This window comes from Equus przewalskii, chromosome 5, assembly GCF_037783145.1.
Source record: "Equus przewalskii isolate Varuska chromosome 5, EquPr2, whole genome shotgun sequence".
NCBI classification, from domain to species: domain Eukaryota; kingdom Metazoa; phylum Chordata; class Mammalia; order Perissodactyla; family Equidae; genus Equus; species Equus przewalskii.
In genome coordinates, this window is record NC_091835.1 from 65,384,064 (window position 1) to 65,402,052 (window position 17,989).

A 17,989-nucleotide genomic window follows, 5' to 3' on the forward strand; every position below is an offset into this window, starting at 1 on the left:
TCCAGTTCCAAGCAATCTCATTTTAGGGCACTTGGCGCTAATACCACTTCTCCACCCTCTCTGCTTTCAGTGACACCCGCCCAAAGGGACAGTCTAGAACCAGCCAGGCTCTGAAACTGTTAAATATGCTTGTTTTCTTGAGGTGAACCACGTGCATAACACACCCCTTTTGAATGAAATAATGTCATTGTGTAGCCATTTGTCACCCCTGGGTGGATGAGGTCAACAAACTCCCCAGAGTTGCTGTTTCAGGAATAAATTTTATTCGTGGTTGGAAAAACTAAGTGGGGAATGTTATGGGACAGGGTAAATAACTCGTTTATTTTCCTGGTGGTGAAGTGGGGTTAAGTAAAACACAATGGGGCCGTGTAAATGCTTTGTGTGAACGACGACACAGTGCGTTAAACGAGTAGAAGACAGGCGCCCATCAGAACTGTCCTGTCCCTTTGTCTTCCACTCCACCAGGGAGGCGGCGCGGCCCGGTGTCATGCGGAGCTGAGGTGGCGGGCCTGAGGGGGCTGCGGCGCCCCAGAGGAGAAGGCGGAGGCGCCAGGACGCCGCTCCTCGCCCCTCAGGATGCCAGCCAGGCACGCAAGGTCGGGGGCAAGGCCGCGCGGCGGCGCGGCGCTTCCAGACGCGGCGCGAAGGAAACGAGGGCAGCCAGCCTGCGGGCTCGCGGCGCGGGCGGCGCCAGCCTGGAGGGCTGCAGCGGGCGGGGCGCGCGCGGCTCGGCGCCGGGGGAGGAAGGCACCTCCGCAGGGCCGGGGCCGGGCCTCGGCCGGAAGGCGGGGCGGGGGCGCGGACGGGAGGGGGGCGACGGGGCGGGGAGGCGGGGCCTCGGGTGCGCAGCCGCAGTAGGTCTCAGGAAATTTTCCACTCAGTTTCGGAGCGCCGGGGCTGCCGAGGCGCAACCCGCCTCTGCGCGCCCGGGGCCCACGTGACCGTGAGTCACAGGCGCCGCCTCCGGAGCCCCGGGGCGGGGAAGCGGAGGGGAGAGGAGGGAGTCAGAAGCGAAGGAGGAGGGGGAGGAGGGGATTGGAGGGAAACCGGAGGAGAGGAAGAGGAAGGGGGAGGGGTGGAAGGAGAGGAGAGAAGTGATAAGTGATGGGGTGGGGGGATGGAGGTGATGGGGGGGCCCGAGAGGAGAGGTGGAGGAGAGAGGATCCTGGAGGTGCGGAGGCACTGGCCTTTCTCAGCCCCGCCAACGCCTCCTCCCGCCGAGGTGGGCCAGCTGGGAGGCTGCCAAGTGGGCGCGCCCAGCGCTCGCCGGCGACGTGGAAAACCTCGAGAGTCTTAAGACGTCAGGGCGAATCGCGGGGTGCTTTGGGGAACGCCGCACGGGGGCCTCGGGGTCCCGCGGAGTTTTTGCGGACGCACCAGGCCGCGTCGGGATGCCCCGCTCGGGAGGCCGCAGCCTGGGGGACGCTCACACTCTGTTGGCATCTGTCCGCGCCTGTGTACGTGGCTCTTGACGTGGAGAGCTGTGCCTGTGGACAGCGTGCACCGGAGGGAGGGACGAAAGGATGAGGCCTTGGCCCAACCTCTGTGCCCTGGGAGTCCCAAAGCCACTGCTATTTGTCAGATTAACCCCCCAGACCCACGAGGAAATCCTTGAGGCTTCTGGGAACGTGGGATTTGTAGTGCCGCTGGTTCCAGATGGTTCCTCCTTCAGACTTTGGCAAATCGGCATCCCAAAGATTTCCTCTTATCCTTCTGCTGTGTTGAGCAGACATTACCCAGACACGGCGCCCGGATCTCTGCTCTTGTAAGGAAACATTTATTACAGAAGTCTTCCAACTATTTCATCTCTCGTGTCCTTTTGGGTTCTTTCTAGTAATTGTGACCTTTTCCTTTTCCTCGAGTCATTCCATCAAAGCCTGCGAAGTGAATTAAAAAAAAAAAAACTAGCCTGAATTAGAACGTTAAGGTCTTTGTTTACCAACTGCGTTGTGTGGGAAGAAGCGTTGTGGCTTTGCCCTTGAGGTTTCCTCAAACCTCTTCCGGGGGGCGCTCTCTCCCCCCAACCTGGAGGCCAAACTACAGACTAGAGGAAGCCGGCGAACCTGCTGATGTCCCTTATTTTCCACACTGGTTTAAACTTTTTCACTAGAACTGTGTGTATCGTTTTCTCCTAGGTTTCTGCAATTAGAATTATTGTAATTACTAAGAATAGCTAATATTCATGTAGTGCTTAGGGCAGGCACTATTTTAAGTTCTTTATAAACATGTGAATATTGAATTTTGTCATCCACTCTGTGAGGTAGGGGCTATTATTGTGTCTTTTTCCATCTTCGTTCATTCCGTTCATAAGGAAACTGAGGCAAGGATAAGTTAGATAACTTCCCCAGGGCCATCCAGCCTGCAAGTAGAGGAACTGGAATCCAACCCAGGCTGTGGGAGGTAAATCCCATGCTGTGGTCACTATGCTATAGAAATTCCCTATTAACAAACATAATTGTATTGAAATGTTAAATTTACATTTTGGTAGGTTTGTTCCCTTTTATTTATTTAGCCTTCCTGAAGTTTATTTTGGAGAGATGTCTAAATTTAGTTTGGATAGAAAAACCACACACAACTTAGAAAAGAAACTCTTATGAAGAAATCATGCATCCAAGGCAGCATTACATTTTTCTGACGTGGAAGATTATTGAAATATTTGACCTAGGAACTCATTTTAATCAGGAGAAAGGTCTGTCTTCATATACCTTTAGCCCTGGTATATGGTAAACTCTCTAGGAAAATGACGATGAGGCTTTTTTTTTTTAAAATTAAGATTATGATAGTTAACAACCTTGTGAAATTACAGTTGTACATCATTATTAGTCATGTTGTAGGTACACCACTTCACCCCTAGTGCCCTCCTCCCACCCCCCCTTTCCCCTGGTAACCACCGATCAGTTCTCTTTGTCCATATGTTAACTACCACCTATGAGTGGAGTCATACAGAGTTCGTCTTTCTCTGTCTGGCTTATTTCACTCAACATAATACCCTGACGATGAGGCTTTTAATCATCAGTGTTCGATAAATATAAATTGATTCAAATGTACTCAAGAAGTGATCAAGAAGTCTACCTTGAAGTGGTCGATGACATAATGTCAAATGAAAGGAAATTTCCAAAAGAAACATAAACATAGGATCAATTCAATAGGAAGATGCTACAAGGCTTTTTTTTCTGCCCTTCTGGAACGTTCTTTTCTGTTCTTGAAATCTTCCCCGACACACCAAGACTGGGTTAGAAGCCTTCTGTGTTCTTTTGTGGCTCTCAGAGTCTGCACCTGTGGTGACACTTACCACATTGTCTTCTCATTGGTGGTTCACGTGGCTCTGCCTCCCAGGAGATTCTTAAGTTTCCTGAAGGGTGGCCCTGCTGTCCTGCTCAACAGTGTGTCCCCAGAGCTCAGCACAGTTGTTTATGCTGAAATAGGAATTCAGCAATACTGGTTAAAAGGATGAGTTTACTTGTCAGCCTTATCTTGTTAGGATGTACTGAATTGGGATTTAACAGAAACAGTGAGACCAGTGTAACCTTGGAAACACAGTCTCTGTCCACTCTTGGTCCATACTGAGCTCCCTCCCCTTCCCTCCTTTCTTACATTTCCTTGCATTCTTTTTACATACCTGTCTGTCTCTACCACTAGATATAAACTGCCCAAGGCCAGGGATGTACATTTTCTTTGAGTGTGTATATATCCCATTGCCCCAATTGTTATTTTGCACAAAGTAGTTTTTTGATGTTTATTAAGTAAGAACAAAAACCACCTCTGAAAAATTCTGTGTCCTGTTAGCTAACTTGATTTCAGCACCCAATGAATGGTGAGAGGTTTAATAACCAAGGCCTTAATCCTGATCTTACAATTTGGGTTTTTTAGAATGAGAGTCAGGACTTGTTTTTTTATTGCTGAAGGAGACCTTCTAATTGCTCTGTCCAATACACAGCCACTAGCCACACAAGGCTATTTAAATTAAAATTAAAGGAAATTAACAATTAAGTTCCTCAGTAGCATTAGCTAAATTTCAAGTGCTCAATAGCCATGTGTGACTAGTCTATTGGACAGCACTGATATAGATATTTCCATTATTGCAGGAAGTTTTATTGGACAGAGCTGAGAAGTTACAAAAAATTAGATAAAAGAGCAGTTTTATTAGCTTAACTGTATCATTTTTTTTTAAGATTTTATTTTTTTCCTTTTTCTCCCCAAAGCCCCCTGGTACATAGTTGTATATTCTTTGCTGTGGGTCCTTCTAGTTGTGGCATGTGGGACGCTGCCTCAGCATGGTTTGATGAACAGTGCCATGTCCGCGCCCAGGATTTGAACCAATGAAACACTGGGCTGTGTGCAGTGGAACGCGTGAATTTAACCACTTGGCCACGGGGCCAGCCCCTGTATCATTATTATTAAAAAATATTTCATATTCCTTAGCATAAGATTGTTCTTTTATGTACAAAGAACATCATTTTCATATTTCACTTTGTTATTTCATATATGAGGAAATTTTCTTACTTAACAGTTGTGTTTAAGTTAATAGACATTTAAACATATTCAGAAGTACTGATGGTTCAAAAGGATTCCTCTTGTATTTCCCTAAAAGTGACTGTTTATCCCAGTTGATCCTTTGTGAATTTTAATTTTTTTCTGTTTAAAAACACTCTAATCTTTGAGTCACTTCTCAACTTTGACATTCATTAGATTCGGCTGTATGTTTTAAGCTCCCACGATTGGGAAACTAGAACACTCAGTAATGTTGGTAAAGGACAAATGCCAGATAGTTTTGGACTGACCAAATATATATTTAATGACATCACACATGTAATACAGACAGTTCTCCATTTATAAACACTCTATTCAGAAGTGGCCCAAATGTAAAACATCCTGGTGTACCTTCTTTAAACTCCTCCTTAGAACAATATCAAGGTAGCTGTTGTACAAACAAATAAATAAATAAATAAATAAATTGTGGAATTCTCGGAGGATGTATAGCTTGAGTTGTGGAGGCGATAAAGAAGCTGTGAAAACCCTGGGGAGTTAGTCGAGGTTATTTCCACAGTCGTGCAAATTTGCTTAAGTGGTAACCCCCTGACAAAAATAGTCCAGTTCCATCTCTCCCCACCAGGCCCCGCCCCTCCTTGCTGAACATCTCTCCCACTCTCCTCGTCTTTTAAAATTCTCCAGTTTCATTTGTACTCCAGGTCCAGTTCTGTCCATTCAAACTTTTGTGGCCTTGGGCAGGCTTGCTAGCTTCTCTGAGCCTCAGTTTCCTAAACTGTAAAATAGGAATAATAACATGCCGATTGTCAAGAATTAAAGGAAAATTTATGTGAAAATACTTTATAGGTTTGAAAACTAATATGAAAACAAAAGATTATGATTATTTATAGTAATAAAACTCAAAGACATCCTACAAATCAAATGGCCATCAGTCACATGCCCTTAATGGGAATCAGGTTCGTCAGAATAGTTAAGCCAGTTGATGGTTTGAAGGTTCCTTGCTGGGGTGGAGGGTGGGTGTTGTGGGAGGTGGAAGAAAAATTTGAAAAAGGAGATGGAAGGCTGTGAAAAAATAGTTCAAATTTGGAAGCAGGTTGGGTAAATACCACCTTTTCCTTTAAGGAATGAATGTAAGTCCTTGCGTTTTCTCTCTACTTCCTTTTTGTGATTCATTGATTATTCCTAAGGCTAAAGTTTCTACTTTACATTCTAATTCGTCTGACATGGCATGTTTTTAAAAACTTAGTGTTGCTTGCTCTGATTTTCCAGTTGTCTTTTGCTGATGGAGCTTCTGTGAAGGGCAAATTCGAAATACAGTTGGCTGCCCCAGCACAGGGGTAGGGAAGTGGTGGTTGTGGTCGTGGGAGGACCTAGGTTTTAGCTGTCAGAGAAGCAGTGCCAGTCCTAGCCATTAGCTGACCTAAGGCAGAGGCAGCAGTAGTTAGATCAGACCAAATCAAACCAAACCAAGCACAAACAAACAAACAAGAGGGAGCGGGGAGAGAAAGAGAGAGAGAGAAGAGGGGAGTGGAGGTGGGTGAAGAGGCAGGGAAGGCACCAGGGAAGGATGGATAACATCAGGAGTTCTAAGCACAGAACATGTATCAACCCCTTTAAGCCTCCTGGCAATCATGGCAATGTAGTAAGCACTATTATTATTATTATTATCTCTATCTGATAGATGAGGAAATTGAGACGTGGAGATGTTGAGCAACTATTCACAATGTCACAACTCCTAAGTGGTAGAAGTGGGACTTGAACTCAGCCAGTCTGACCCTGGAGTTTGTGATCTTAACCACTACACTAGCAGTTCTCAAACTTCTTGGTCTTAGGAGCCCCCCTGCCCCTGCTTGCGGGTTATATCTATTTATGTGGGTATAATTGAGGACCACAAAGAGTTTTGTTTGGGTGGGTTATATCTATTGATAGTTACCATATTAGAAATTGAGTCATATTTAATTCATTTAAAAATAATGAACTCATATTATGCTAACACAGATAACATTTTAAAGTGAGAATAGCTGTATTTCTCAAAATGAAAAAAATTTAGGCAGAAGAATGCCATCGTTTTTACAGTTTTGCAGATTTCTGCACTGTACCATGTGTCTTTTGGTGTGACAGTGGTTAAGAAGAGGGAAGAAATGAGAGAGACTGATGGGTGTAGATGATGGGAACTCCAAGCCTGTCGCAGTGAGCACCCTGTGAGGCCTGTGTGAGGAAGAAATGATAACTAAAGAACTGTCTCTGAATATCGTGGAGCAGCATCTGGATCTTCATGCCTGCTTCAATCCTCAATAGGTGGCTTGGATTATCTCTCTCTCACCCTTTCTCTCCATGTGCACATACACTTATACACACACACGCACACACACACCTATATATATTTGAGGTTCAGTGAGAGACTTTGAGTCTAGGATAGTTTCTGAATTGGCAGGGATTTTAGAGATTGTTTGACTAATCTTATTTTATGGAGGGAAGCAGCTGGGGCCAGGCAGGAACATGACTTTCCGCTGGTTGAACTATTGGTTAGTGGCAAGACTAGTGGTAGAACCCAGGTTTCTTGCCTCCTCATTCCATTTCAGAGTGTCACGTTATAGGAATTAATAAATCTAATTATTCAACCATTAGATAAATCTGTTTCTACTAGAACACTTGTGAGTTGACAACCATAAAATCTATAGTAAATCCGTGCTTCATCAATGCCATTGTGAAAAATCGCCCTTCTCCTTCCCAGATTGCCTCTCCCTAAAATGTCTTGGTCTGTTTGGTATTTTGTTCAGACTCGTTACAACCTCTTGCTTATTGCCTTTTGTTTCTCGAGTAGTGCTGAAGAGAAGATGGACTTGATATGGGGAAGAGGGGAAGAATATGAGAACCAGCGGTTCTGAGATATCTGAGAACAGATTGGCTGGTCCCTGTTATCTGCAGGATGTGCTTTTCTTGAGGATGAGCATATTTTGGTTTACAGGTTTCCAAAACAAGCACATTCCTGCCAACATGATCCCTGGCAAGCTGTTTTGGAATTTGACCTTGCTACCGAAAAGGGGTTAAGTCCAGGACACACACACTCATTTCGGTGGGGGGTGAGCCGTAGTTGGCTATGTTAGCACCTCATTATACAACAGTTCCAGGATAAAGTGATTCCAGATGTGCTCTCAGCAAGGACCTAGTACTTATGGTTTTAACCCATTAGGCTGAAATTCACTCTCTGAATTTTGGAGAAGCCAGAAGTTAGTTAATTAACTAGTCATTCCTGGTTACTTTATAAAGTTGTTTCTAAATTGGCTTTAATTTGCAGTATGCTTCAAGTTAGCTAATGATAACTATATAAAACATTTATATTTACACATACACACATGTATTCACACATGCATGTATCTTTCACAATGATTAGAAGTTCATTTTGAGTACTGGTTTAATGATCATTAAGTTCCTTTGTCCTGGAAATTTCATTTAGAAGAATTATGAGAATCTGTATCTAAGAAGTAGTATTCTAGGTTCCTTCTTCTGACCGATCAAGCTGCGTGTGATTCTGAAGAGTAAACTTCATGGGGAGTGCTGGTTAAAGACCCCCCTCCCTTGCCTTTTTAAACACGAAATTTCTTACTTCTAAGTTTTGTAACCTGAATTTACAAAGAAGAATTGAAGAGAAAAGGTGCTGAATGCCTTCTCTAATGACTCAGATTATTATTAAGAGTATGGGATTTTTGTATCACTGGGCCCTGGAAGGTGGTGAGCTGAGGGTGGGCATTTCATTTTGCTTTAAAATATTTCAGATTTGTCTGCAGAAATTATATTTTCTGTTGAATATAAAGGAAACTTTCTTAGCGGGTGTTTGCTTACTTTAGTTGAGAACATTCCATCCTAATACACTCTTTTGATATATTAAAAAATATTTTTAAAAATTTAAGTATTATATCTGGCTTCAAGGACCACAGCATTTATTCGCCAAAGACTTTAACCTAGGGCATTAATCACTGGGAAGAAATAGTGGAAAACATAATCTTCATAGGTTCCTGTTTTGTTGCAATGAGGGTGGCAACTTCAGTCAAGCAATCTAGGTAGCAGCAGGGACTCTGGGTCCAGACTGCCTAGCTTGATTCCTGGCTCTGCTTTTTACCAGCCACGTGATTCAGTTTTCATAAATGTTAGAGGATGAGTAATAACTGGTGAGGATTTAATGAGTCTGTACTTGTAAAGAAAGCACTTACAACCTTGCTCAGCACATAGTAAGCACTGTGCAAGTATAAGCTAAAACAAATTTAACAATCTCAAAATGCGTCCTTGCTATGTCAGAAATGCTAATATCAAGTGGCAGCTTAAGCAACATATCACTAGTTAAAGTTAAAGGAAACATGATTCTTGGGATTAATCCTCTCTTGTGAAACATCTTCAGGGTGCTGAACTGGGGCTAATCCAAATGGGGTTAAAGTTGGAGGGCAAGAAGGTGAGGAAAGTGGAGCAGGGGGATGCCATTACTTAAAGCCTCAGGCTGGGGTCTCGCTAGATAATGATTTGTTTACATTATTTCCTGTTGGAGATAAAGACTCTTGGTGTTACCCATCAAGGGGAGATGGACTATAGTCAGCGTGTGGATTGTCAAGCGTTTGTAGTTTAATAATGTCAAGGGCTTCCTCTGGAGGAAATGCAGAAGTTGTGATTTTCCCTAAGTCAGTTAGGGCATCACTACTGAGTCAGCCAGGTAGGGCCCGCTGGTCCATTATTAATGACAATTAGCCTTGTGCTATTGCAGCTCTTCAGACTCCTGGGGCCTGCCGCTTGGAGAAGGCTCCTCTTTCTCCTGGCTGGCGCCGTCCCATCCCAGGGTGCAGGGCTTGACAAGTGGAGTACAGGTGGGATTTCAGCCACCCCCCCCCCACCCCAGCTCCTCCACCCAGGATTTGGTGCAGTTCACAAACTGCACATTGAATGTGTTAGCCCTGAAGGCAGGGTTTTGAAATATTACTTCCTATGCTTCAGCTTGGGAGAAGTGTTCATTCTGTTCAGTCAGTCTACCGAAGTAGTTGAAGTTGGGGAAGAGATGGGTCAGTGTTTTTTGTCATTGAATCCAATGGGCAATTGCTAATTGCTATGTAAGATAATCCACAAGCATCTTGCTGACGGTCCAAGACTGTTTTCTATTAGAGGTTTTATTAAGGCACTTAATTTAGGATTAAGGTCCTGCTGAACCTTATATGAGTCTAAAAACGAGAAAGGCACCAGAATATTAGAACCTTTTAGCCATAAACCATATTTCTGCAATGCCACTGCTCCTTATTTTCTAATGTACTTATGATTTAAGATGATGCATTTTCCTTTATTTCCAATGGTTTGCAAGCTGTAACTGAAAGACCCAAGTGCTTGGAAAAGGCCCTGGCTAAAAACCAGTCAGTCTATTGACATGGAATCATGTCAGGAATGGCCTCATCAGATTTGTGGGTTTTGGCCTCTCTTGTTTCTCATCCAATATTTTCAGTATTATCCACAGTTAAAATTACTCATTGGACGTGCAATAGATTAAAATCACATTAAAGTTTGGACTTCAACCAAACACAGCAGAAAGTCTTGATTCTTTGACATTACCTCCCAGACTCTTCTATTACAGTTTCCGTGGTTCTGAACTTTGGAAGATGTGGCTCAGGTAAAAGCTCTCCTATCCCCCACAGAGTGCCACCTGTAGAAAGGCACTTTGAAGTTTTATTGTTTCAAATATATTTACTCTCATTCTCAGGGAAACTTGAAATAGCTTCTATTGTTCTATTCTTATCCCTCCTCATTTAGAAACCTTTCAATTCCATTCCCATCCCCTGTCCTTGGTTTTTTCCATTTTGAAATGAGTAGGAACTCTGCTTGTTAGCTCTCTTATAGTGTAAGCATAGCTCTAGAAATAGTTGTTTTGCTTATCAAACTTCTGTCTAATAATAACTAACATGCACTCAGCACATTACAATTTCTCAGGTACTCGCCAAATGCATTATCACATTTAATCCACCTGAGCTTTTGAGATGGCTATTATGATTTTCTCCATTTTTACACACTGGAAAACTGAAGTTCAGAGATCCACATACTGTTCTACCTAAAAGATATAGAAAGAGAACCAGGCTGTTCACCTTTTATTGATTAAAAAGAGAGGTTTGGCCCCATATTTTCTATGAGATTAGCCAGCACTACAATTTTGAAACATCTTTTTGCTTGCTTAATTATGTGTAGCATGGCTCATGTGGTAGGAAATATCTACACTGGTAGCTAGCCTGTGAATTTGTCCCAACTTATTTACAGAATCTTTTGGAATGATTTAAAGTGCTTAGGGTTTTCAACTTAGACTAGACAAAAGGACAGTAAATAACTCTTGGGCAAAATTTACAGTAGTTAGCATATCTGCAGCCTTTCAAAGGAATCAGTCAGAGAACCTTGAATATCTGTTTTGTTTTGTTTATCATGTGCCCCAGCTAATCTGACATTTTCACTTTTTCTAACTTTTTTCCACGGTATGTTGACACTTAGGTTAATTTTGAGCTGCTTGAAGAATATCCCATGCCTAGCATTTAATACATTTCAAATAAATGGTTGAGTTGTTCACCATGTGGGCAAATGGCAATTTGTAAATAAGTATCCGTAAGTGCAAATAGTCACATTATGTTTATTGTTTTAAACCAGAAGGTTTCGACATAGACTGAAGTGGTATAGGAAGGAGCAAGGACTTCGGAACCTGAAAACATCTGGGTTCGAATCTTCACCCTAGCACTTCCTGCTCGTTACTCCGCCTTCCTTAGGCAGTCACTTCTCTGATCTTCAGTCTCCTCACCTACGAGTTCGAGGTTATGTTATCTACCTTGCATGATTGCTGTAAGGATCATCTGAAATAATGTATACAAAGCATCCAACACTATGCTTGATGCATAAAATATGCTCAAAGTTCATGCCCAGCATTTGTTGAAGACAGAGATAGCGATTGTGGCTCTGAGTTACTGTAATTTTAAAAAGATACTTCTGAGTGCCGTTATGTAGAAACATACGAGAGGAATGTGAACATACGTATAGCATTATCCTAGCTCTGCAAGATTCCTGCATTTGGTATTGAGGCAGTGACAAGTCCAGAGTTTCTGAAGATGTGCAAAGACTAATTTAAATCCCATCTGAGAAGTGCAATTAATGTTGAGGACTCTGAGGGGCAGGCAGCATGCAGGTGCTAGGGAGCAGTGTAGATGAGGTGGGACAGTTTTCAAACTCACCTTGCACATGGGCCAGTGAGCCAGTGGTGGCACTTCCTCCTGTGTCTTCAGGAAATGTGGAAGCTACTACCAGCTCCTGACACTGACCAGGAGAGGAAAGAATTATTAGCCACTGATTGCTGATGATAGCCTTATACAAAGAAGTGTGAGATGGCCAAGTCTCCTACTCAAAGTCTGTCAATATTCATAATCAACCAAAGTCATACAGCAATCATTTTTCATATGATTTGGGATTATGGCATTTTCAGAATTTGTGTATATAACTTAGTCAGCAGTCCAGTTCCCAGTGATTAGATTGTATATTATCTGACTAACCTTTGTATGTAAAAATCAGCTGCATAATCCATCACATAAAATACTTATGATGATGATAGCAACTCAACAAACTATCCTAAATTTTACATAGAATAGCAAAGGGCCAAGCATAGGTAAGATAATTTTGAAAAAGAACAAGGTGCAGAATTTTTCTTTGATAGATATCAAGACTTATGAAGCTGTGGTAATCAAGGCAGGATAGTAATGGCTAAGGCTTAGATATACATGCTGATGAGACAGAATGGAAAGTTTAGAAACAGATCTACACATACGTGAACATTTGCTATATATAAGAGGTCTTACTAGGGAAAAGTTTGATGGCTCATGATGGATTTTTTTATAACAGGAAAAAAAGTAAAATTAGATTCCTATATCATACCATACACAAAAATCAGTTATAGATAAAGACAGAAATGTGAAAAGCACAATTTTTAAACATCTAAAAGAAAATATTTTATGAACTTGGGTTAGGTAGTGATTTCTTACAAAATGTAATAAAAAATTTAAAAACATGGATAAATAAACTTGACTATATTAGAATTAGAAACTTCTGTAGTTAAAAAACATATAAGTGAAAGAGAAGTGAGCAAGAGATTTAAACATAAAAGAAATTCATGCACAGACTATATAAAGAATCCCCATAAATCAGTAAAGAAAAGACAACCTAATAGAAAAATGGGTGAAGGATATGAACAGGCAGTGCACAGAAAAGAAACCCAAATGGCCAGTAATCGTGAGAACATCAGGGCGATGCAAAATTAAAACCATGAGAAGATGGGATTTTACATTCACCAGAGACCAAGTGTTGGTGAGGATATAGAACAAAGAGCAATCTTATGCACTGCTCATGGGAGAATTTCACTGACCCTAGCACTTTGGAAAACAATTTGACAAAATCTAGTAGAGCTGAAAATGAGGCTGTCATACTACCTGCACCTCCACTGCTGGTTAATTCCCTAGGGAAACTCGCATAGCACCTGCCACAGTCCTGGTACAGAGTAGGAGATCAGTACGTTGCTCTTAAAAGAAGGGAAGGAGGGAGAATATTTGTGCCATTGGCTTCTTTTTGCTTTGCTCTGGGTGTTGTGGGACTGCTTCTTCCTTGCCACGGTGGTCCCAAACCACCCTACAGGTCTGACAATTCCAGTACACCTTTGGGGATCTCAGAAGACTAGCTTCTGATTGCTGAGATTCTCCTGTGAATGGAAATAATGATTTTCATAACTGATGACTTGAATACATTCTATAAATGTATTTCCTTATACAGAATTCACAGTGGTATAAATACTAAGCTCTCGCTGTGTATTTTAAATGAATCTATCTAATATATAAAATGAGATGTGCCAGTACATTATGGGTAGCATAAAATATTACTTATTACTGGATCCTTACAATTCTATTGCCAAAGAAAGATAAGACCTGATGGCCTGAAAAGATAAAATGCTTTTTTTCAGGCATATGAATAATCAAAAAATATTCCACTGGTTTAGGAAGAAATGGGTATTCTTTTTAAATAGCAAGTAATCATACGCACTAAGCCATTCCTTTTATAACATGTATTCCTAAGAGCATAGAAAACATGGCAGCTCTTCCCATAGCTAGAAGAATGTGTGGTTACCCTGGCAACAGCATCTTGGTTCCTGATTCCAAGTACCACCTGGTGATTTCACATCTAACAGCTGTGCAGCATCTACATTTCCATTGAGGAAATAAAATGCATTCATGCATCATCTCATGGAGCATTTCAGAAGAAACGAGCTTGCAAATTTGGGGAAGGAGGGAAGGTAATAGCACTACATGCTCACAGAGCCAATTGAAGTTTAAAAGCCCTAACTGCAGTCTTGGAAACATGCCCGCAGCAGCCAAGGCCACCACATTAGGGGTGTAGAATTGTGAGGCAGATTTTCCATTAGAACTCTAATATTCACATAGGCCCGGTAGCCTAGGAACATTTTCTTATCCCTTACTCGAAATGTGTACTTTTAGGTGGAATTGGCACTCTCCATCCTAACAGGCATTTAAACAAAATGGCTGTGCACACATCACCATGAGAGGTAGAGGAATATGAAGAAAGAGTGTCCTAAGTTTCCTGCTTGTTTCTCAGCGCTCCTAATTTCACCCAGAGTATTGGGACCTTCCTGGGATCCAGTTGTATGAAAAAAGCCAAATCCTTTGGTAATTTCCAATAGAATGAATTTTATGGGAACTGCAGAATTAGGTAGTTGAGTGCTAGAGGGAAAGACTAGCACTGCTGGACTGCAGGGGCACAGCAGGTTAGGGAGTAATTTCCTGTCCTCTCAAAAAAAGGAGTATGAACAAACAATTTAAGATGTATATTCAAAATTTTTCCTTTCCCTTTTTTCCATAATTGTTATGATTCTACACATATGGAAAGTTTACAAACAGCAAAAAGTTTATAGGAGCAAGAAAAAAATCACTGAAGATACTAATGTTAATATTATTGGAAAATTTCTTTTAATCTTATTTATGCATTTTTTCACCTTTGTGCTGCATTTTAGAAGAGCTACTCACGTTATCCATCCACACTGCAAACGATTTTCTGCAGTACCAATTATGATCATATTGCTTCAAAGGAATACTTTAATTTTGATATGGCATTTTGAGTTTCTGTGCAATTTTTTTTCTTCCAGTGGCTTCATACTCTTTTCTCCTTTCATCTTAGTCTATTCATTCTTGAATTTCCTCTTATTTCCTAGAGATCGTGTTTTCATACATCTCTGTTTAGGACACCAAACAAGACATCAAAATTTTCTTTGGTGTTGTGGAATCTTTTCAAAGGCGCCATGTTGCTTTTGCCCTGCCTCATCCTCAGATGGGGAGAGATCTATGCAGCTCATTATAAATAGTGTGTACAGAACATCCCTCGCACTGTCCACTTGTAGTCTGACAACTTCTCTCTGAACTAAACACTGAAGGCTGGTTATGTGCACAGCTTCTGTCCAGTTTCCAGGGCTTAGGATTCCATCACTCAATCACCCCATAAACACTTGAATCCCTACTAGGTGCAGACACTGTTGTAGGTGCTGGGATAGGGCAGTGAACAAAACAAGCTTATATAAAATAAGTTACCCTGTGGTTGTATAATGTAGAGGATAATATTCATCTTCTGGTAAGGGAGTTAGGAGGTCAGAGAGCCAGTTCTTTTACCCAGGGATCTAGGGAAAGACCTCCAGACTGGTCAGGTAATATTTGAGCTGATGGAATTGAGGGCAGGAGTTCTATGGTTATCTGGAAGAAGAGCATTTCCAGAAGAGGAATCAAAGCAGGCCTTTTAAACCGTTATAAGGCTTTTGGCTTTTATTCCAAGTGGGATAGGATGCCATTCTAGGGTTCTGAGCAGAATGAAGTCCCTGAAGCTGAGTGAATCAAGTGTTTGAAGACAGAGGGAGTGGCCAAGCATGTCAAGTGTGGCTGACGGGGTGAGTGAGAGGAGGACTGAGAGCTGACTGTTAGGTGCGGCACCATGGAGGTCACTCGTGACTTCGACAGGAACTGTTGTGGTGAAGTCATGACGGTGAAAGCTGTTTGGGATGGATTCCAGAAAGAATGGGAGGAGCTGGACAGGAGGCAGACTATAGGCAACTCTTCAGAGGAGTTTTACTCTTAAAAGGAAGAAAATGGGGCGGGAGCTGGAGGAGGATGTGGGACCAGGAAAGTTTTTTTATTGTTAAATGGGAAGAATTATTACAGCACATTTGTATGCTGGGAATGATCTGGGAGAGAATAACAACTCAAAGATTCAAGAGCGAGTGGACAATTCCTGGGGGAGCAATGTCTAGGAGTAGGTGAGAGCGGATGGGCTCCAGTGCACAATGGCAAGAACACGAACCCTTACGTTGTGGCTACAGGAGGGAGGCTGGGGTGTGGGCACAGAGGGACCTATGTGGGTGGGAGCACAGACATCCACTCAGTGTGGCTCAGCTGGCCTCTCGCCAGCAGTTGGTATATTTGACAGACTTAGGTTCCATCTGCTGTGCTTTGTACCATGTGCGCTACAGCACTCCATGAAAGGCCAGCCGTCTGCCTCTCCCCTCATAGGCGCACGCATATAGGTGTGTTCTTGTCCTCACCCCTTCGTTTTGGTAAAGTAAATACTACATTTTTGTCCATTTTGCAGTTTAAAAAAACTTGGGCTTAGACTGGTTTAGCCACTAACAGAAGGTCACGCACAGATAAATGATAGAACAGAGAATTGAATCAGCATTTTGACTGGTTCTGGCTTCTTCCCCACCGTTTTCAGGTTGGATGGAAGAAACAGGGAAGGGATGTATTACTTCCCCAAACTCCAGTTTGGTGTCTTTCTCCTGCTCTTGTGTGTGAAGATTCTGTGAATGCACAGCCCCTTTAGGCGCACAGGGTCCTCCCCAGGTGGAGGGGATCTCCAGTAGCGTGCTGCGCACAGATGGCCTTGTTACACTATTCATTCAGTGGAGGGATAGGGTACCCGGGAGCCTGCTCCTCCCACCACAGCCTAGGAGGGGCTGCACGTGAACAGCACCTTCGTGCCTGTTCAGCCTCTAACCCCCTTTTGCTGAACACTCCACTTGTTCCTTTCTCTCTTTAGATCTGGGAGAAGCAGGTTTTTGTACTCATTGAGTTGCCCCTAACCAGAGGATAGTAGAATTTTGAAGTTGGAAGGAACCATTCCAGGACCTCTAGTTTAACCCTCTCTATATGTACGCTGCTTTCTTCACCTGCTGTGCTAGCATCTCAGGCACCGCCTAACATTTACTTCGAGAATTTCTACCCTCAATGCAGGAAACCCGCACACACATGTACACATCTACTTTGCTCCCTTTTGGAAGAAGCTCTAAGAGAAAAGATGTGAGGTTTAGGCTGAAAACAACTCTGCCTGCTGTTCCAAGGGCTGTCGTTGCAATCATTGTGAGTGGCCACTGGAGGTAGGCATTCGCATCCATCTGGCAGTTACCCAATTATGATGCATTCTCCTGAAAATGTGCTACTTTGTATTAGATGAGCTATACATTCCGAGTGTCAGGTGTTTTCTATTACACACACATGATGTGTGTTAGGTCTTTATAAACTATTGTGTCACACCATGGCTAATCAGTTCAAATTCTGAATTATAATGAAGTGTTATTAAAATGGTTCAGAGATATAGATGAATGAACAGGGTGTTTCAAGGACTAAAGTAGGACACCTGTAACCAAGGAGTATATTTAGATGATACTTAAACATGCCTTAAAAGTTAATGTTTAGGTTAAAAAGTATTTAGGAAAAAATCAAGTTTGGAGGGTATATATATGTATGTACATGTGGATATGTATATGCATATATATACATATACACATGTAATATACCATATATGCATACATATATATACATAAAATTATATATATGTAAGTAAAATGTTTTCAGAGCCAAACCACTGATGCTCCTATGGCTCAGAAGCACTCCCACTAGAAAACATTATGGAATGAAAGATGTTGAATTCTATCCCCTCACAAAAAGTTTTGCGGGGGTTCTCACTTTGACTGGCTGCCCTTTGCACCCTCCTGCCCTGAAGGTCTCCTTCCTTTGTGGAAAAGTTCCGGCATGGGGATGAGGTGAATCAGTCATTTTGAAGAGAATGAGGTGACGGCTTTACTAACATTTCCATATATGTTGGTCGTGTGTGAGGAGGGTGGGGGTGGAGGATTAGGCAAAAGCTAGAATTCGTCATATGAATTATGTGCTTGTTTGGCCACTCGGCCGGTCCTGCCCCAGTCAGTGCCAGTACATCCCGCAGACAGCTTCCACACCACACTCTATTTCTCTCCCACTCACATAAAATTCCATGCCAAGGTACAAACCACAATCCTCCGTTTCTTGGTTTTTCATGCAAAAACTATTTTAGAATAAATTTAAATGTCAAACCTTCCAGAACTTTGAACAGAGGAGACTTCAGCTCACTCAGTGGACAACATGGCTAA

General features: G+C 42.4%; 1 long non-coding RNA gene across 2 annotated transcripts in view; it reads left to right on the top strand.

Moving 5' to 3' along the window:
* Positions 1 to 1,128: 1,128 nt before the first annotated feature.
* Positions 1,129 to 17,989, top strand: part of LOC139083561 (uncharacterized) — a 208,385-nt gene continuing 191,524 nt past the window's right edge. Inside the window, exon 1 of one of the 2 annotated variants that reach the window (XR_011540396.1) lies at positions 1,129 to 1,765. This is a non-coding gene — a long non-coding RNA (uncharacterized lncRNA). The remainder of the gene's footprint in view (positions 1,766 to 17,989) is intronic. The other variant, XR_011540397.1, reaches the window with a different exon arrangement.